Source organism: Lathyrus oleraceus, chromosome 7 (assembly GCF_024323335.1).
Source record: "Lathyrus oleraceus cultivar Zhongwan6 chromosome 7, CAAS_Psat_ZW6_1.0, whole genome shotgun sequence".
Taxonomy (NCBI): Eukaryota; Viridiplantae; Streptophyta; class Magnoliopsida; order Fabales; family Fabaceae; genus Lathyrus; species Lathyrus oleraceus.
The window spans coordinates 407,106,603-407,129,536 of NC_066585.1; the positions used below are offsets into that span (position 1 = coordinate 407,106,603).

General features: G+C 38.5%; 1 non-coding gene across 1 annotated transcript; it reads right to left on the reverse strand.

The window, feature by feature from the left end:
* Positions 1-14,054: 14,054 nt before the first annotated feature.
* On the reverse strand, positions 14,055-14,161 carry LOC127109362 (small nucleolar RNA R71). The gene has a single exon (XR_007796670.1). It is a non-coding gene; the product is annotated as a small nucleolar RNA R71 (small nucleolar RNA).
* Positions 14,162-22,934: the final 8,773 nt, after the last annotated feature.

Below are 22,934 nucleotides of genomic sequence, written 5' to 3' on the forward strand. Positions count from 1 at the left end.
CATATGCAAAAATAATCATTAAAAATGTTGAGTATTAAAGGAGTTGTGATCCTTTGAAATTTGACTTCAAATGTTGACTTTTTGGTCAAACCTCTTGGAATAAACTCGTGTACTTGGACTTTTCTTGCATTTCAAGGTACATGGATGATTGTTAGGGACCAATTAGCACTACTTTTCATATATTTTTATTGGTCCCTTTTACCATTTTATCATTGAATTACACACTATTATCCTCACAATTTAGTAAAAATGCAATTTAGTTTAATTGATTATGTTTTGAGTAGATATTTCTCGTATTTATTAGTTTTGTAGAGTTTTTGGACAAGAGAGCATTGGAGTGCATAAGCATAATTTGGAAGAAGTTTCAATGGCAATTTGGAAAAATAACACTTGGGAGAATTGTTAAATGAAGCTTGCAAGGCAAAGAAGCTGAAATTGCTTCAGTTCGCGCCGTGACCAGGGGTGGCGCCGCGAACCTTGCGAAAACCGCAAGCATTTTGTTTGGGCCAAGTGTTCTGTTTTCAACCCAACTTTAGTGTGACAGTTTTGTATCATTTTTAGAGTGCTTTTCAGTTTTAGATGAAAATGAACATTTAAGGAAAGGATGAACTCTTTAAAAAACAGAATGGAAAAAAAGAGAAAAATTTCATTCACACATTGTAGAAGAAAAACAGAGCTTATTTTGATATTGCATTTTGCTGTCCAAAATGATGATGAGGAGCTAAACCCCATTTTGTCAAGATTGGAGGTAGTAGCTATTCCTATTTGTTTATGTATTCCATTTGACTCTTGTATTTGACAAAAGGTTATTGATGTATTGAAAGATATTTTTGCCCTATTTTGAATATTTAGATTTGAGTTGTTGTTGAGAAAGATTATTCAAGTCTTGACTTAAAATATGCTTTCAAGTAGTGAATGAGTTGTAGAAATAGATTTATACACTACTCTTATTTTGTATCAAACATTAAAGATTGCTATATTGACAGTTAGGTAGAGAAATCATTTAACCATTAATATAGTGATTATCACAATATCATTTAGAAATAAATGATATTGAGAGGATACTTGAATATCATCAATAATTTTAAGTCTATATAGTTGTCATTAAGGAAACATAAGAAATTTGAATAGTGAACTCCAATCTTGCCAAGCCTTTTACATTTGATTAAAACTATTTTATTGTCTTAGTGTCATTTTACTCAAAAGATAACTTTTCAAACAAAACAACTTGGTTACATTTTAAACTTATAACAATTTGGATTATAGAATGGCGGTAATAACAACCAATCTCTGTGGATACGATATTAAAATATTTGCCGGAAATATACTTTTCAACAAATTGCCGCCGTTGCCGGGGATTGGTGTTTGATATTACAAGCATTGCAATAATTCATGGTTTTAAGTTTTTTTTTACTTACTATCACTCTTGTGTTTCACTTGGTTTGTTAGTTTTGTAGATTCTGGTGCATGCGAGGAAAGGCCACCGAGGAGCAATTTCAATTCGATCCCGAAATTGAAAGAACACTTCGAAAGCTCAATAGCAAAACACGAAGAAGAAGGAAACTAGCCGAAGAGAGGAACCAGAGAGAAGAAGTATCTACTTCTTTACTTGTTCAAATCGAAGAAGTGGGTGTAGAAACTTGTGAAGAAAACATGGTGGATGAAACTTCTACCGAAATGTCTGCAAATAGTCCAAGGAGGAATGCCCAATTTGCTCGTGGTGGAAGGAATACGGAGATGAAGACCAGAATCCTCCAACTCCTTTATGCAAATCCATTCACTGGAATGGACCATGAAGATCCGTATACCCATCTCATCAAATTCTATGAGATTTCGGGTTCTACGGGAATAGAGGAAGCGGGCGAAGAAGCATTATTCGAGAGAATGTTCCCACACTCCTTAGTGGGAAAGGCAAAAGAGTGGTATCTTGATAAAGCACCAAGAGTGATGACAGATTGGAATTTGTTAGAAGAAAAGTTTCTAGAAAGATATTTTCCTCAATCCCGATTCATGGAAGCCAAAACGGCTATTGCGGTATTCACTCAAGGAAGCAACGAGCCTCTAAATGAGGCTTGGGAAAGATTCAAGTCAATGTTGAGAAAATGCAAAGGCCATGGTTTTGATGAGCTCAATCAAATCCATATTTTTCTAAATGGGCTCCAATCAACTCACAAGACACTTTTGGATGCTACCGCGGGTGGCTCTCTTATGTCAAAAAATGCGGAAGAGGCAAAAGTCATTATTGACCGGATGGCACTCAATGATCGTCAAAGTCAACATGACCGTAGTCATTCACAACGGAAACTGGGAGTTCTTGAATTAAATACCAATGATGCTATTCTTGCTCAAAACAAGCTACTTTCTCAACAAGTGGAGTTGCTCACTCAACAGATGTCCAAACTTCCACAACAAATGAAGGAAATTCAAGTATCTCAAGCTAGACATCAAGTAGCATGTTGTTAACTATGTCAAGGAGATCATCCAACCGGTTATTGTCCTCCATTGGAAAAAGTGAGTTATGTGAACAACCAAAATCAAGGCTATCAAAGGCAACCCCCACCCCACAACAACTCATATCAAAGGAACAATCAAGGCTATCAACCATCAAGGTTCAACAACCAAAATTTTCAGCAACAAAGTCCTTATCAACATCCAAATTCTCAAGGACAACAATCGCAAGGAGGAAATTCAAAGCTAGAAGACACTCTCCAACACTTCATGCAAGCCTCCATGGCAAACCAAAAGAGCAATGAGGCAACTATAAAAAATTTGGAGAATCAAGTAGGCCAACTTGCGAAGCAATTGTCGGAACAACACGCGCGCTCTTCCTTCTCCGCTAACACTCAAACCAATCCAAAGAAGCATTCTAAAGAAATTGTTACTAGAAGCGGTAAAGAGTTGACAAGTGAAAAAAGTGAGGAGATTACAGTAGAGAATGATGTGGCTGTTGTACCTGAAAATGAGGATGTGGATTATGAAAAGGAGAAAGTGGCAGAAACTGTTCAGTTCGCGCCACAATCTCCCTTCGAGCCGTGAATAGAGCAGAAACAGAAGCAGTCAGCAGAGCAGCAGGGTGAAGTGTAAGAGAAGAAAGAAGCCGAGCCAAGAAAGAAGAAGAAAGGAGACAAAGGAGTGAGTGTCATTCCAGCTCAACATCTACCTTATCCGCACGCACCATCAAAGAAGGATAATGCTAGATACTATGCACAGTTTATGGATATATTTAAGCAACTTCAAATAAATATTCCATTTGCCTACGCATTAGAACAAATGCTAAGATATGCAAAGTTCATGAAGGATATTCTCACAAAGAAAAAGAGATGTGGAAGACGAGACAATCTTGCTTGATGCACTATGTAGCACCATAATCCAAAAAACTCTCCCAAGGAAGGAGTCCGATCCGGGCCGAGTTGTTTTACCGGTAACCATTGGAGGCACTTACATTGGTAATGGTTTGATCGACTTGGGATCTAGCATCAATTTAATACCCTTATCCATTGTTCAAACATTGGGGAATGTTGAGATTAAATCTACAAGGATGACTTTACAACTAGCCGATAAGTCTACCACTTCACCATATGGAGTTGCTCAAGATATGCTAGTGAAGGTGGACAAATTCTTGTTTCTGGTAGATTTTATGATAGTGGACATGGATGAGGATCGTGATGTTCCTCTAATTCTTGGAAGACCATTAATGAAAACAGCCCGAATGATGATTGACATTGATGATGGACTCATGAAAGTAAGAGTGCAAGATGAAGAGGTAACTTTCAATATTTTTGAAGCCATGAAGCATCCTAATGAAAAGCATGATTCTTTCCGAATCGATGCCACCGAGGAGGAAATAGTGGAAGTTGTAAACCAAGTACATGTTTCTAATCCGTTAGAAAGATCTCTTATCGAAGCTTACAATGTTTTGACCAAAAATAAAGAAAAAGAGATTGAAGCAATTTTGCATGAATTGGAGTCTTGTGGAGAGATTGTTTATCATGAAGAGACAAATGAAGACTTGGATGTGAAAAAGAAAGTGGAAGAGCCAAAATTAGAGTTGAAAATGCTACCTTCACACTTGAAGTATGTGTTCCTTTGTGATGATTGTACTAAACCGGTAATCATTAGCAATACCTTGTCCACAAAAGAGGAGCATAAATTGATACAAGTGTTGAAAAAGAATGAAGGTGCAATAGGGTGGGTATTATCCAATTTAAAGGGTATTAGTCCGGCCTATTGTATGCACAAGATCATAATGGAAGAAAATTTCAAACCCGTTACACAACCTCAAAGGCGCTTAAATCCCTCAATGAAAGAAGTGGTGAGAAAAGAAGTTGTCAAACTCTTGGAAACCGGAATGATTTGTCCTATCTCCGATAGTGAATGGGCGAGTCCGGTGCAAGTAGTTCCAAAAAAGGGTGGTATCACGGTTATCAAAAATGATAAAAATGAGTTGATTCCAACTAGAACGGTAACCGGGTGGAGGATGTGTATTGACTATAGGAGGCTAAATCAAGCTACAAGGAAAGATCACTTCCCGCTACCTTTCATGGATCAAATGTTGGAAAGGTTGGCCGACAAAAATTTATATTGTTTCTTGGATGGTTATTCGGGTTACAACCAAATTTCGGTCAATCCGGCGGATCATGAGAAGACGGCTTTTACATGTCCTTTCGGCATATTTGCTTACCGAAGAATGCCTTTTGGACTATGTAATGCACCAACAACTTTTCAACGGTTTATGCAAGCAATATTCTCGGATTTGATCGAAGAATGCATTGAGGTGTTTATGCATGACTTCTCCGTTTATGGATCGTCCTTTGATTTGTGCTTGAAAAATCTTGATGTGGTTTTGGGAAGATGTGTGGAAACAAACTTAGTGCTCAATTGGGAGAAGTGCAACTTTATGGTCACCGAAGGTGTTGTTCTTGGTCACAAAATGTCTTCCGAAGGGCTAGAAGTTGATAGAGAAAAGGTGGAAGTCATTGAAAAATTACCACCTCCAACAAACATCAAAGGAATAAGGAGCTTTCTTGGACATGCCGGATTTGATCGGAGATTCATCAAGGACTTCTCAAAGATAGCAAAGCCCTTGAGTAATTTGCTCAACAAAGGTACGCAATTTCTTTTCGATGAGTCGTGTCTAAAAGCTTTCCTTGAGTTGAAAGAAAAGTTAGTCACCGCACCCATAATCGTTGTACCAAATTGGACACTTGATTTTGAACTTACGTGTGATGCAAGCGATTATGCGGTTGGTGCGGTTTTTGGTCAAAGAAGAGCTAAATTTTTTCATGCCATCCACTATGCTAGTAAATTTTTAAATGAGGCGCAAGTCAATTATGCGACAACCGAAAAAGATTTACTAGCTATAGTGTATGCATTGGAAAAGTTTAGAGCTTACTTGATCGGGTCCAAAGTTGTAGTTTACACCGACCATTCGGCAATCAAGTATTTGCTAACCAAGCCGGATTCCAAACAAAGATTAATTCTTTGCATTTTGTTATTACAAGAATTTGATTTGGAAATCCGGAATAAAAAAGGTTCCGAAAACTTGGTAGCGGATCATTTGTCCCGTTTAGTTAATGTGGAAATTACAAACAAAGAAGAAGAAGTAAGAGAAGAATTTCCGGACGAAAAGCTTTATGCGATTCAAGTAAGGCCTTGGTTTGCCGATTTTGCTAATTATAAGGCAACCGGTTTGACACCGGAAGACCTCACTAGTAATCAAAGAAAGAAATTCTTTGCGGATGCAAAGTACTATGTGTGGGATGATCCATATTTGTTCAAAGTGGGTGTGGACAGTATTTTAAGAAGGTGTGTGACACTTGAAGAGTCAAAAGACATCCTTTGGCATTGTCATAACTCTCCTTATGGAGGTCACTATAGTGGTTTGCGAACAACCACTAAAGTCCTCTAAGCGGGATTTTATTGGCCGTCTTTGTTTAAAGACGCACACGAACACGCCAAGAGTTGTGACACATGCCAACGAAGTGGAGGAATAGGCAAACGGGATGAAATGCCTCTAACCAACATGTTGGAAGTAGAAGTTTTTGATTGTTGGGGCATTGATTTCGTTGGTCCATTCCCCTCTTCCTTCTGCAATGAGTATATCCTCGTGGCCGTTGACTATGTTTCGAAGTGGGTGGAAGCAATCACTTCACCTAAGGCCGACTCTAAAATGGTGATAAATTTTTTAAAGAAAAACATATTCTCACGTTTTTGTGTGCCTCGGGTGTTGATAAGCGATGGAGGGTCACATTTTTGCAATACACCATTGGAAAAAGTTTTAGAACATTATGGTGTAAAGCATAAGGTGACTACTCCCTACCATCCACAAGCGAATGGTCAAACGGAAGTTTCTAACTGAGAAGTGAAGAGGATCCTTGAAAAAACGGTTTCGAGTTCTAGAAAAGATTGGTCATCAAAATTGGATGAAGCTTTGTGGGCGTATCGTACCGCCTACAAAGCTCCTATTGGACTCACTCCATTTCAGATGGTTTATGGGAAGACTTGTCATCTCCCGGTGGAAATGGAGCATAGAGCACTATGAGCTCTCAAATTCTTGAACTTTGACTCCACTTTAGCTAGAGAGAAAAGAAAAGGACAGCTCCATGAATTGGAGGAATCACGGAACAATGCTTACCATTCAAACAAACTGTACAAAGAGAAAGTGAAAGCGTACCATGATGGAAAGGTTCGTCACAAAGAGTTCAAAGTTGGACAAATGGTACTGCTTTTCAATTCAAGATTGAAGTTGTTTCCTGGTAAGCTAAAGTCGAAGTGGTCGGGACCTTTTGTTGTAAAGGAGGTGAGAAACTATGGGACCATCGTGGTTGAGGATCCAAAGTCACAGGAGAGCTGGACTGTAAATGGACAAAGACTAAAAGTCTACCATAGTTGAGAAGTGAATCGAGATGTTTGTGTCATTTCCCTAGTCGAACCGTGAAGATCATTGAACCGTCAAGCTCAAAACGACGTTAAATAAAGGGCTTGTTGGGAGGCAATCCAATGTCGTAATTTTGCATTTCAAGTTTTGTCAATTCAGTTGTTAATGTATTCTGTTTTGTTTCTTTTTGTGTGAAAAATGAGTTATGTCCAATGCCAAATAATTTTTTAAAAATTTCCTTCAGTTCGCCCCGCGAACAGTCTTCGCCTCGCGAACTGAATGGAAAAATTCACGTTGGCGCCGCGAACAAAGTTCGCCCAGCAAACTGAGCGTGGCAGAACCTTTTAAGTTCTGTTTTGTGTTATTTCCATTTCATTTACATTTTACAACTTCACACTTTTTTTCATCACTCTCACTATCCCACTTCCAAAATCAAAATTAATCCTCTCCATTTCAAAAATCCCAAGCTTTTTAACAAGAATCAAGTCAATCCTCAACAAAGGTATGTGTAATCTCTCTTCCCTTTCCTTTTTGTTCCTCATTTAGGTGAAATAAGGTTTTGCTAGAGAATGATGTAGTTGCTGAATTTAGCCTTGCATGTCTATATAGGATTCAAATTAGGATGGGGTAAGGGTTTGTGGTTATGATTGATAAAAGTTTTGAGCAGTAGGAACCCTAGAGGCTACTAATAATTTTCTGGTTCATAGGGTTCGCGCCGCGAACGGTCCATCACGCCGCAAACAAGGAAATTTCAGTTTCATGTTTTTTGGATTATGGATGCTAACTTCTCTTATGGATTTTGTGTGGTTGTTTCTGATTTGTTGCAGATGTCAAATTGTACCAAAACCATAAGCTCCGGTCCTTCTCGATCCGTGCGACGACTCACTAGTGATGAGCACGAGGAGAGATTTGAAAAATTGATCAAAAGGACCATTCAACCGGAAAGATTCATCCGTTTGTCACCGGGTGGAACTTATAGGAAGCTGGTGGCGAATTTTGAAAGAAGAAAATGGAACAAAATTTATGAACCGGAGCCAGAGATAAACTATGACATTGTGCGTGAGTTCTACGCTAATGCTCTTCAGCTGGAGGAGGGAGTGACATTTCACTATCAAACAAGAGTGAGCGGAAATATCATTTCCTTCAGTTGGGACGCGATCAACGCCTATTTGGGTAATCCTCTCCTTTTGGCGGATAATGGGTGGTGCGAGTACCGTGCCAAAGAAATGGCCAACGATTGGGACCTCCCCACCGTGAGTGCTTATCTATGCCTTGAAGGAAGGACTTATGATTTGAATGATCAGGGATCCTCGAAGTCGTGGAAGAGGGAGAGTTTGAACTTGGAAGCAAGGGCCTATTTGGTGCTTCTATTGAATAATATTCGGCCACGGAGCCATAGCACCACCATTCCATTGGATGTCGGATGCCTATTGTACTAAATCATGATTGGTAAATCAATAGATGTGGCATCCATCATTGCGGGGGAAATGCGCAAAGTTGCTACTAGTGGAACCAAGTTCGGTGGGAAAGCTGGTGTTCTAACATATCCGGGGCTGATTATGGGACTTTGCCGAAGGGCAAATGTGCCCATTCCGGATGAGGTACACTTGTCTATCACCAGTATAATTAATGATGCTTATCTGAACAGGTTTTGCCAAAGCCAGATGGACAGAGCTAAAGGAGCAGGCACTTCTTTCTCTAGACCCCGAGCCCGCAGTACGCCAACATTTGATCAGATGGCGTTCGCCACTTACTTCTGTGAGAGTTTTGAGGCTTCTAAGAGGTCTCAATCATGCATTTTTGATGCTATGCAGCAGCAGTTTCAGAACACCTTTCTTGCGCCCGAAGCCCGCACGTTTCCGTCCCAGGCGGAGTATGCTGCTTATGCTAATTGGCCTGAGGGCATGCCAACATTTATGGGGGGGGTGCAGGAGGTGGTGGTGCGACCCATGATGATGAGATGGAAGATGTCCTTGGATCAGTAGGTGGTGGACATGATGAGGAAGATTGAGGAGTTTGTTTGAGTTGTAGTAGATTTTTATTTTGAGCTTTTTATTATTATTGTTGTTGTTTAATTATGATTGTACTTTTGGTGGCTCTAGTTTCACCATAAACTTTTGTTTGTTAATTGCATGAATCTTTTGTGAGATTTAATTGTGTGTTACAATGAATTTGGTATGCCCCATTTGTTTGTTTAATTTTTCTTATTCTTAAGTTAAGCTTGAAGCAACCAAGAAATGCTTGCAAAGAAGGAAACGTAGAACACTTCGAGTGGTGATGATAAGAATTAGTGTCGGCATTTCAAGGTACACTTTAACGCTTTCTAGACTTAACATGAGTAGTTTGATGGTGTGTTGCAAATTCCATATCATAAATTCCTTGAGATACATGTCATTTTTGAATCAAAATAGGACTTAACCAATTCTGAGGTAGCTTTCCATTGTACACTAAATGCGGGAAACCGAACATTATTTCAATTCATTCTTATCATGCTAAATCATGCATTAATCTATTTTTGTGAAAATTGTGAAAATGATAGAGGCATTGTTTGTTTTGGAGAAAAACCACTTGGCCAAAAAGTTTTGAATCAACTAACCTTGTGAGGAGTGATCCTTAGTTAACCCCCTTTGAGCTTCTTTCAGGATTCATTTGATTGATAAGTGTAAAGTCAAATGAAAATTTGGTGAATAAATGAATCCTAATTTCTTTCTTTTCAATTGAACCTTCAAACCGAGTTTGTTTGCAAATTTTGCCTTTCACATATGTCTAAGTAGGTAGCATTATTGAATAAATTTGGTCTTGAAATCTAAAGTTGGGGAGAGTAAATTAGAAGAGTTGATTAGAAACTTGGAAAAGTGATGTTTTATAAAAAGGTGAAAGTGTGAAAAGAAACAAGAAAAAGAAATCACCTTTGAAACTATGGAGCAAAGAAAAAGAAAAGAAAGAAAAAACAAAGAAAAAACTCATGGTTGTGTGGATGTGAAAAATAAGAAAAGAAGAAAGATTGGGATCAAAGAAACGGAAATTGTTGTTGAGTTGAATTTATGGGAATGCTCCCTTAGGATAGGCATTTTTGTTGAATTCTCTTAATCATATCCTTTCTTGTAACCCAAGCCACATTACAACCTTTGAAAGACCTTTTGATTCTCATTTTTTTACATGATTTAGTATTTGCTTTTATGACCGCATGATTCGAGTTGTTGTTGATTTAATTGTTTGGGTGAGTGAAAGAAAACCTTCATGTTTATTCATCATTATTATGATGTGTGTGTAAGTTTGATTAAATTTTGACATGTATTGCTTTGAATTCCTTGGTATGATATTTGCACCCAACCATTGCTCTTATTCATGTTTTGTCTAGCATTGAGATAGCTGGATAGAGAAAGTGCCATACACTTTTGAACCATTTGAATGCCCTTGGTTAATCCTTGTTTCAATCTTTTGTTTCATTGCTTTGGTTGTTTTGGTGAAAACTTTTGTTTAGGGACAAACAAAATGATAAGTTAGGGAGAGTTGTTAGGGACCAATTAGCACTGCTTTTCATATATTTTTATTGGTCCCTTTTACCATTTTATCATTGAATTACACACTTTTATCCTCACAATTTAGTAAAAATGCAATTTAGTTTAATTGATTATGTTTTGAGTAGATATTTCACGTATTTATTAGTTTTGTAGAGTTTTTGGACAAGAGAGCATTGGAGTGCATAAGCATAATTTGGAAGAAGTTTCAATGGCAATTTGGAAAAATAACACTTGGGAGAATTGTTAAATGAAGCTTGCAAGGCAAAGAAGCTGAAATTGCTTCAGTTCGCGTCGCGACCAGGGATGGCGCCGTGAGCCTTGCGAAAATAGCAAGCATTTCGTTTGGGCCAAGTGTTCTGTTTTCAACCCAACTTTAGTGTGACAGTTTTGTATCATTTTTAGAGTGCTTTTCAATTATAGATGAAAATGAACATTTAAGGAAAGGGTGAACTCTTTAAAAAACAGAATGGAAAAAAAGAGAAAAATTTCATTCACACATTAAAGATTCCTATATTGATAGTTAGGTAGAGAAATCATTTAACCATTAATATAGTGATTATCACAATATCATTTAGAAATAAATGATATTGAGAGAATACTTGAATATCATCAATAATTTTAAGTCTATATAGTTGTCATTAAGGAAACATAAGAAATTTGAATAATGAACTCCAATCTTGCCAAGCCTTTTACATTTGATTAAAACTATTTTATTGTCTTAGTGTCATTTTACTCAAAAGATAACTTTTCAAACAAAACAACCTAGTTACATTTTAAACTTATAACAATTTGGATTATAGAACGATGGTAATAACAACCAATCTCTGTGGATACGATATTAAAATATTTGCTGGAAATATACTTTTCAACAATGATCATATGAACTAAAAATAAGGTGTCCTTGAATGTCATTTGATAAAATTGCTCAAAGTTTGAGGTAACTTGTTGAAGAAGGCATGGAGATAAACATATGAATCTTTGACTTTTCTTGAGAAATAAGCAACAAAACTTTAAGATACTCTTGATTAAAATGATACTGAAAAATGCTTGAGAACCTTAGGGATCATGTTTTGAGAGATAAGCCCATTGAGAATCAATGGTTGAACACATTTTGACTTGAGGAATAAAAAAACCATAGATGAGGAACCATGCTTGATTCTCTTGATGAGAAGCCCCACCTTGCTCAATAAACTTAAAGAAAACAGGACATATTTTTGCTATTTTAATTAGTGGTAAGATAAGCAATGAACATATAAACACAAAGGCAAAACACCAACAAAGAGGTGCTTGATGATCCCTGCAAAAGGCAAACCTAAAAATGGGAGTGAGAGGACAAAGATGTGACCTTGTTTGTATGCAAGGATGCAAATGTTATGTGGGATCTTAGGGTTAAAAACTAGGGTATGACTGATAACGTTAAAATACATCGTATATTTGCCTTGATTTACACTATAAAATCGTACCCCTTTCATTTATATTCCGATTATTCCTCAAGTGCTCGAGTTATTTTTGCAGGTATTTCAATTCCCATGCTTAAATGAGCAAAGTATAGAAAAGGAAGGAAAAGAAGAAGAAACAAAAGAGAAAACAACAGAAAAGCAGAGAATACAAATTATGTGCATGTGACGACCGTCACAAAGCCTGTCACGACCGTCACACCCAGCCTGTCACGACCGTCACAGGCCCATCACGAACGTCACGTGACCAAAATCAACGCTTTAAATCTGTCAACAAAAGTGATCCACCAGGCCCTTATTTCTCGTTCCTCAACCACTTTCCCATGGATTCCTCACTCAACCAAGTCATCCTTATTTCTCTCAACTACCAAGACTTAATGGGGAATATAAAAGGATGGAAGTTGGAAACCTATAGGCACGCTGAATTTTCCTCTCTGAAGCCACTTTGCATTTTTATTTTTCCACAACAATCCTGTTTTTTTCTTTTATTTTTCTTCGGAAACATTATTCTTTTTTACCGTTCAGAGCTTTGATTTTCCCTTTTACCTTTCCGTTTTTCATTTAGCCAAAGTAGTAGTTTCCTACACTGGGGAACTACTACAATTTATTTAATTTAGTTTAAGAAATTATTTCGAAGAAGCAGAATCCTACCGACCTGTGGAGGACTGCTCAAGTACTTCAAGATTCGGCGTATTCTATTAATCCAATTTCCAGGTTTTTATTCAATTACTATTGTTATTGATTTATTATTATTATAACCATGTTTGCTTTATTGTTGACCTGTTTATGTTCGTCTGTGTTTGCGTTATTTAACATGTCCGGCTAAACTACCGATATCGATATTTAAACATATTAATTAGACGGGATTTAATAATAATCGGTGTAAAACTTCTTTCCTCAAACAATCTTTTATGATGTGTTTTTTAATTTAAATTTAATTAACTTTGTCACAAGAGTGAGAAGCTATTTAATACGATTTTGCCACGAGAGTGGGAAATTAACTAAGGTGAGAACCAACAATCGCGAGAGCATGAGACTCGAACTGGATAGTAAAAACTAGGCATTGATTTTAAAAATAGCGAGAGCACTTTAAAAGTAATGAGAACTTATTTATTTTCATAAAGTATTTTTAACTTCAAATGGGACAGCGAGAGCGTACATTCTGACTTACAGGTATAGTCCGAATCAACAATCACGAGAGTGTGAGATAAAGCCTTTTAAATAAGTATTTTCTACTGAAAGATATTTGGTACTTAAATTATACACCGATGACTTATCGTATCCCTGACGATTAATGCGTTGCATACTGATATCCTCCTATTAATATTTTCTTAAAACTTAACTTCTCTTAGATTTAATTTTCGTTTAACCAAACTTCTAAAAATCATTCCCTTCGCTAAACATAGTCACGTCGGTAGCATTAGTTTGACCATCGGTCCCTGTGGGTTCGATATCTTTTAAAACTAAAATGACTAGACTGTGCACTTGCAATCAAGTACCCGATAGACTATATTCTATATACAGTCACGAGACATATCAAGTTTTTGGCGTCGTTGCCGGGGACCTGATTTAGTCAAATAGTGCGATTCTTTCGTTGCACAGTATAGACAAAGGAAAAAACTAATCTCCTTTCCCTTATTTCCCCCGATTGTATGCCAAGTACTCGCTCACAAGGCGACAACTTAGCACCACCAATCGTAGAATTAGAGCGTTTCTTATATTTAAGACGCCGAATACTAGAGTACCAACGAAGGTACAATATTCCCGATATCTTCTTTCCTACTGCTGAACCAGTTGAAAAAACCAACCATGACTACAGTGGAACCACATAATCATCCTCTTAAGTTCTATGCTACCCCGTCCCAACAAGAACCTCACAGCAGCATTGCTACCCCTGCTATCAATCGAAACAATTTCGAGCTGAAACCCTCATTATTATCAGCCGTCTAACAACATCAATTTACTGGAAATCCTACGGACGACCCTAGTGAACATTTGACCAAGTTTGTGCAGTACGTAGACATTGTGAAGGCGAATGGTATATCTCAAGATGCGATAAGACTACACCTTTTTCCTTTCTCTCTAAGAGACAAAGCTTGGGCTTGGTTGCAATCCTTGCCATCCAACTCAGTTACAACATGGGAAGAACTGAAGAACGTTTTCTTATCCCGATATTTTCTGCCAAGCAAAACTGCTATGTTGAGAGCTCAAATCAACGGATTTCGATAAAAGGATGTAGAATCTCTCTACGACGCGTGGGAGAGATACAAAGACATGATGAGGATATTTCCACATCACCTCATTAAAAACATGGCCCAAAACAATTGCCAATGGGGAGGTGAAAGAACTCCAATAGAAAAGTCCCAAACAAAAAGTGGAATGTGCGAAATCAGTATCCTTGACCACATCCATGTAAAGGTAGATTCCCTTATTCAAAAGTTAGACAACTTGACCATACCACCCGCAGCCACCGTGGCTGCCGTGACTCCGAACTGTGAGTTATGTGGAACTCCTAGACACACTGCACCAGAATGTCAGATATTGGCATGGGTCCCAACCGATCAAGTAAAGTACGCACAAGGAAACCCTTATTCGAATACATACAACCCAGGTTGGAAAAACCATCCCAACTTTTCATATAAGAATAACAATGCCCTGTATGCACCTGGCCAAGCACCCGCTGTTCCGCCTGGATATCAAAAGCCAACTAATAATGCTCCTAACATGCCTAGGAAGTCCAACCTTGAACTAATGATGGAAAGCTTCATAGCTACCCAAGCTCAAACAAACAAAGACTTCTTGAACCAAAACATACATACTAGTGAGCAACTTAAACAATTAGCGAGCAAAGTAGACGCCTTAGCCACCCACAACAAAATTCTTGAAACACGGATTTCACAAGTGGCTCAACAACAAGCATCTACTGCCGCTCCTGCTGGCACATTTCCTGGACAACCGCAACCTAATACAAAAGGACATGCAAATGTCGTTATATTGAGGAGTTGAAAAGAACTAGAAGGACTCGTAGATCCAAGACTCCAAAATCCTGCCATGTACCAAAAACCAGACAAAGCAACAACTGAGAAGGTAAGTGAACCAAAGTAGAAGGAAGATAATACCCGAGAGGTTGAAGAGAAAGAAAAACCTTAGGTGCCTCCACCACCTTATAAACCACCCATTCCGTATCCTCAATGACTCGCAAATTCTAAAACTGAAGCAACTGAACATTACATTTCCCTTTACAGAAGCCATCACACAAATGCCCTCATATGCCAAATTTCTTAAAGAGATCTTATCCAATAAGAAGAAGATTGAGGATAATGAAACAGTTACACTTACCGCTGAGTGTAGCGCAATAATCCAAAACAACATGCGTCCCAAACTAAAAGACCCAGGTAGTTTCTCCATACCCTGTGTCATTAGAAAGTTCGTCATAGACAAAGCTCTATGCGACCTAGGAGCCAACATTAGTGTAATGCTCTTAACCACCTGTAAAAGGCTCAACATGGGAGAACTAAGACCAACCAAGATGTCTGTTCAACTAGCTGACCGCTCAATCAAATATCCTGTCGGTATACTAGAGAATGTCCCAGTACGTGTAGGACAATTCTACATTCCTATAGACTTCATAATCAGGGACATCAAAGAAGATGCCATTACACCTATTATATTAGGAAGGTCATTCTTAGCTACCGCCAGAGCCATAATAGACGTGAAAAGAGGTAAGCTAACATTCGAAGTTGGAGAAGAAAAGGTTGAACTCATCTTGACACAATTCTTACAAGCGCCAGCTATAGACGATACCTGTTATCTACTTGATGTCATAGACGAGTGCGTAAGAGAGATGAAGATGCAAGAAACCATATATTTTGATATAATGAAAATCTAAATCCCTCCAATCTTTGAAGATGATAATTGGCGTGAACCATACCAAAATGACAGTCTAAGTGAATTCTTAGCACTTACACCCAACCAGATACCATGCCCGAAGAAACCAGACTTAGAATTAAAAACACTACCAAAGAACCTAAGATACGAATTCCTAGACACTGAACTCAAAAGACCAGTAATAGTCAACGCTGACTTGGGACAGATGGAAACTGAAAAGTTACTAGATGTCTTACGAAAATATCCAACTGCGTTAGGCTACAACATCGCCAACCTAAAAGGAATAAGTCCTTCTATCTGTATGCATCGAATTAATCTAGAGGAAGATTGTAAAACCTCTAGAGAACACCAGAGAAGGATCAACCCAATCTTAAGTACTGTAGTCAAAGATGAAGTAAAGAAGTTATTAGATGCTGGAATCATATACCCGATCTCCGATAGTCAATGGGTTAGCCTCATCCATGTAGTACCCAAGAAAGGGAATGTTACAGTTGTTAAGAACGAGAAGGGAAAATCTATGGCACAAAGAGTTGTGACCGGAAGTAGAATGTGCATCGATTATAGAAAACTAAACAAAGCCACTCGAAAGGATCATTTTCCTCTGCCTTTCATTGATCAAATGCTTGAACGTTTGGCTAAGCATTCCCACTTCTGCTATCTAGACGGTTATTCAGGATTCTTTCAAATTCCTATCCATCATGACGACCAAGAGAAGACAACCTTCACATGCCCTTATGGTACATTCGCTTACCGACGAATGCCATTCGGATTATGCAACGCTCCCGCAACATTCCAAAGATGCATGATGTCAATCTTCGCTGACTTTATAGACGATATTATGGAAGTCTTTATGGATGACTTTTCTATTTATGGGCAGAGCTTCGAAGGATGTCTATCAAACCTTGAGATGGTACTTGAAAGACGCGTAAAGGTGAATCTCGTCTTGAACTGGGAGAAATGCCATTTCATGATCCAACAAGGAATCATGTTAGGACACGTAGTATCTGATAAAGGAATTGAAGTAGACAAAGCTAAGATCGAAATCATAGAGAATCTTCAACCTTCGAAAACCATACGAGAAATACAAAGCTTTTTAGGACACGCCGGTTTCTACCAACGCTTTATCAAAGATTTCTCGAAAATTACCAAACCACTTACTGGTTTATTAAAGAAGGACGCTGAATTTGTCTTTGATGATAAATGTTTAACAGTGTTTGAGCAATTAAAAACATCTTTAATCACCACACCTATCATGCAACCACCTGACTAGAGATTACCTTTCGAAATCATGGGTGATGCGAGTGATTATGCCATAGGCGCAGTGCTAGGGAAAAGAAAGGATAAAAAACTTCATGCTATCTACTACGCAAGTAGAACATTAGATCCTGCCCAAATGAACTACGTCACCACTGAAAAGGAACTTCTAGTCGTTGTGTTCGCTTTAGACAAATTCCGTTCCTACTTAGTAGGAGCGAAAATCATTATCTATACTGACCACGCCACTATTAGATATTTTCTAAGTAAGAAGGATGCCAAACCAAGACTCTTAAGATGGATCCTACTCTTACAAGAATTTGACTTAGAGATAAAAGATAAGAAGGGTACTGAAAACGTAGTAGCAGACCACTTATCACGAATCGAAGGGAATAAGCCTGAACAAATTCCAATCAATGATGATTTCCCTTACAAACGACTTATAGCCCAAATGGAAAGAGACATGTCTGAACTAACCTTAAATGATGCCGAAATAGAAGAATCCGTGGAAGAAATTCATGCGAATGCAACTCTGCCATGGTATGCTGATTTTGTCAACTACCTAGTTGTTGGAGTACTTCCACCGGACCTATTATACCAACAAAAGAAGAAATTCTTTCATGATCTAAAACAATACAACTGGGATGAACCTCTGCTTTTTAAAAGAGGTATCGACGGTATTTTCCGTCGATGTGTTCCCGAGGATAAAATAGACGACATAATATCTATTTGCCATTCCGCCCCCTATGGTGGGCACGCAAGCACATCAAAAACTTGTGCTAAGATCTTACAATCGGGCCTCTTTTGGCCTACTCTATGAAAATATGTCCATAATGCGGTTATAAATTAAGACCGGTGCCAACGAACTGGTAACGTTTCAAGATGCGATGAAATGCCACAAACAGGTATCTTAGAAGTGGAAGTCTTTGATATGTGGGGGATTAACTTCATGGGACCATTCCTGTCTTCTTTTGGTAATAAGTACATACTCGTAGTTGTCGATTACGTTTCGAAATGGATCGAGGTCGTAGCTTCTCCGACAAACAACACACGAGTATTGATTAAGTTGTTCAAGAACATAATCTTTCCTAGATTCGGTGTGCCAAAACTAGTCGTTAGTGACAGTGGCTCCCATTTCATATCGAATATCTTTGGAAAACTTCTTCTGAAGTATGGAGTCCGACATCGGGTAGCAACACCTTATCACCCACAAACCAGTGGGCAAGTCGAGGTTTCGAATAGAGAAATCAAACAAATTCTAGAAAAGATTGTCGGAATATCTAGAAAAGACTGGTCATCTAAACTAAACGAAGCTCTGTGGGCCTATAGGACAACCTACAAGACCCCGATAGGGACCACACCCTTTAAATTAGTCTATGGTATATCATGTCATCTCCCTGTGGAATTAGAACACAAAGCGTATTGGGAAATTAAGACCCTAAATTTAAATTATACTTCCGCAGGTGAGAAGCGAATTTTAGACATTCACGAATTGGAAGAACTTCGACTAGACGCCTATGAGAATGCCAAGATATACAAAGAACGAACCAAAAATTGGCACGATAAATGTATATCTAGGAAAGAGTTTAATGTCGGCGACATAGTGCTACTATTTAATTCGAGACTTAAGATTTTTCTGGGAAAACTTAAATCTAGGTGGTCAGGCCCTTTCGAAATCACAAAAGTCTTTAAAAGCGGTGCGATAGAAATCAAAGGTCGAAATAGTGAACCGTTTATGGTAAACGAGCAGCAATTAAAACATTATCATAATATTGACAACAGAGAATATTCAAATAGTCTAAGACTTATAGAGCTGCCCGCTCAACCCCAAAACTAGTATATCTTAAAGTTACTGTCGAACTTACGACATTAAACAAAGTGCTTAGTGGGAGACAACCCGCCCTTTTTTTTAATTTGTTATCTTTGTTTTTAAGCGTTTCCCTTCTTTGACTTTTATCTGTATTTTGCTCCCTTTCATTGATTCTATGCAGTAATGTACCTGTTGCTTCTAGTTACTAACTTAGAAACATTAGATACTGATTAACAGGCAAAATATAACTAGTTAGTAACTAACTTTCATCATGCAACCAGTAGATACGATTTTCAGAGGCAGAGTTCAGAGAAGGCACTATGATTATTTAGCTCAGAAGGATATGGCTTTATCCATATATTATGATGCACCTACCATGGATAGGTTAGGTATCCGAGATAACATCTTGTTTATGTTTAACCAGCTAGGATGGGAGAATGCTTCTATTAAGAGAGGGTTTGTCACATACCGTGAACTCACCCTAGAATTCCTTAGCTCCCTAGTTTACAACCCCGAGCATGGTTACAGACTCAACAAAGGGTTAATTTCCTTTAGGATTTTTAGTATGGACTTCACTTATAACCGTAGAGACCTTGCTGACCTCATAGGATTTCCTAGTGGCCCATTTGTTTTCACTATCCGCCAGGAGGAATTAATCGATGACGTCGACCTAGATTACTTTTGGGGTAGTTTAACTGGAGACTACCACCCTAACCCAAATGAGCTGCACTCCCAAATGATACACAACCCTGCTATCCGCTACTTCCACAAAATACTAGCCCACACCCTGTTTGGAAAAGAAGCGAACAACACCATAGTGTCACGAGATGAACTTTTCATCTTACTCTGTGCCGACCAAGGTCGACATGTCAATGTTGTGACATTTATGATGGAAAGATTCGTTCACCTTGCAAAGAACAATCGCACCCCAATCATAATAGGCGGCCTAGTAACCATGATAGCTGATGCCATTGGACTTAGACGCCCACTTTACGAGCATACACCTTTTGGACACATCCGACCCATGGATATTGAATTTTGCTTTGACCGTAGAATCATAGGAAACCTTGGGCCGAATACTTTTGATTACCTAATTAATAACGAAGTTGTCCAGCTATTTACCTTACCAAACCATGAGAGAACAAGTGTTCATAACCGAAATAACTGGCTTTATGGTTTAGATGAACACCACATTGCTCCACCATCACCTCCTGAGACACCGCCTATACATGAGTATTTAGATGACCCTATCTCTGTTGATGAATCTGACCCTGAAACCCCCTCCAAACTACTATAACATAGATGAACCGGAACTTCCATCTTATGCAGAAAATCAGACCATAATCCTTACCCGTCTGGATGGTTTCCACACTGACATTACCAATATGAAAGATGAAATAAAGAGCATGCACCTTAATGTCTTAGGCTTAATGGATGTCGCCGTCGAACAGTTTGATCACTTGAACCAGGTTGTAGCTGCTTTGGGACAAAACCGTGGCTGATTACATCGACTGCTGACCTCTCATACTCACATTAAAGCAATGAGGACACTGTTATGTTTTAGTGTGGGGAGGGAGCACTTTTATTGCTATTATTTCCTTTAATGTTACATTTAACTTTAGTCTTTTAATTTAATTTAAATAGCATTGTTATTTCTTTTTGCTTCTACAATAAATCTAATTTACCTCCGTCATTTTATTTTTTTTACTACTGTTAATTCCATACTGCTTTTATTTTATTTTAAACTACTGTCGTACTGTGTTTCTGCCATCATTACTACTGTGTTACTGTTGTTAAAATTCTTATACCTTTGGGCTTGTTTTCCAAAAATTGTGAACGTTGCATGTGACGACCGTCACATGTAGTGTTATGCCCGTCACAGATACGCCACGCCCGTCACACATTAAGTACATGACCGTTACACACGACTATTGCATATGACCGTTACGCAACACCGTTACGTGTGACGACCGTAACAGCCATGTGACGATCGTCACGGATCCTGAAGGCGCACCTATAAAAATAGGCGCATTTCCTTTCTTCTTCCTCATCTAATCATTCTATTTTCCTTAACCATCCAACTCACACCACTCTCTTCTCCATGAACCCTTTCTTCACATCCTTTTAAGCGAGAAACGTGTGAGTACCTTATAACTCACGAAATCCATCTCTCCCACCAAAACCTATATTTTCAAATTCGCACACTAAATGGCCCGTCAAGAGAGAGCTGCTCCTGACCTCTCAAATATCGTATTTAGAGAAGGAGAAGCCGGCGAGCGACAGAGAGACAACTACCTCAGGTTCTATCAACGCTCAGTCAAAGCTACGAGGTATGTTGATAATGACTTTCTGACGGAGATGGAACTTTCAGATGGCGTAGAATGGATGTTGAACAACTCTAGTTTGACGCAGCTTTGCACAAACCCGCAACCAACGTATGAGGTGTTGACCTTGGAATTCCCGAGTTTATTCTCCTACATTACCCCTCCTGGTGCAATTCAGTTTCTCACAGGAGCCGTCACATTTAGAATGTTTGGTACCGAGTATTCCCTGAACCAAACTCAAATAGCGTGAATGCTTGGCTTCCGACATGGAGAGGGAGTCCACTGCTGTATCCCTGACGGATGGTCAGAAATAGCATTTGGATTGTGGCATAACCTTAGCAACATGAACTTCACAAGCTGGGATGCGCTCAACGCAACTTACATCCACAACCCAGCTATAAGATATTTCCATTGAGTCTTAGGGCACACGGTTTTAGGAAGAGTCAACAATCACAAGGTAAACTCTAAGGAGCTCTTCTTTCTTCACTGTGTGTTCACCCCGATGGCGTTTGTAGCGGTGTATTCATCACCATCGGAAATATTAATTAGATCCGAGGTAAATCATACAAAGTCGAGTCGCCACCGCACTCCTATTTATCCAAAGGAATGGCTAGAAAGCGAACAAAAGCCTAAGAAGTTTTACAAAGAAAACTAATAAAAGGGGTATAGAGATCTGGGTAAGGGGGTAATTATGCAAAGGGAAGGTGTTAGGCACCCAATGCATCCTAAGTACTCCTAGGGAGCCCTTTTCACAAATGTTGTATCAGGTTATTGTTTATGAAATATTTTTGTGCAAACATTGATTGAAGAGATGAGAGATGAATGTACAAGTTAGTTATTTTTGTGTTTGGATGGATGAACCCATTGCCTACATACCTTTTCATGAAAGATAAGGATCAAAACACCGTAGTTCGGCTAAAAGATTTCCAAAAAGTGAGTGGGTTGATTTTAAACAAAAGCCTTAAGGTCTTTCATTTTCAACGGGAGAAAACTCAACTTGAACCAACAATCCACCATGTGAGAATAGCTTCAACACGCTAGTGAGGGGTTAACCCTATAATAAGCATGGAAGTCTTACAATTCAATCACTAAGGATGTGGTGAGATTTACATCAACCACTATGATAATTCAGATCTATGACTAATGCATGAAAATTTTGATTAAGAAGTGATCATTGAAATCACAAAAGAAGAACATTTGAGTGAGTGGAATTAACCAATTAGAAGTATTCACAAACATGTCAAAGTTGATTAGAGATTCAATTTACAATAAGTGTTATGAAAAGAAGGTTTGAAAATCAAAGGCATAAGGCCTAGGTTTCTAATGTTGTAAACAAGTCAAATGTTTGCACAATAGTTTTCTGGTTTTGGGTTAAGGATGAAAATATGGGTCAAGGTTAAGCACAAAAGGGTTAAGGGACAAAGCCACAAATAGGAGTTGCTTTCTCAATATCATAGACATGATCCAAGGAATTTCCTTTGGAATTAGGCAACAAGCATAAACAAATAAGCAAGCTCAAGGAGCAACAAAACTGGAAATGGATTGCCAATAAATGGTCTTACATCCAACTCCGAAACGAGATGGGAAACGGAGTGCCAATAAATGGTCTTACGTCCAACTCCACAAAGCAACATGGGAAACAAATAGCCAATCAATGGTCTTACATCTAACTCCACAGAACCAAAACAAATAGGAAACAGATAGCCAATCAATGGTCTTACATCTGACTCCACAAAAGAAAACAAATAGGAAACAGATAGCCAATCAATGGTCGTACATCTAGCTCCACAAAACAACATA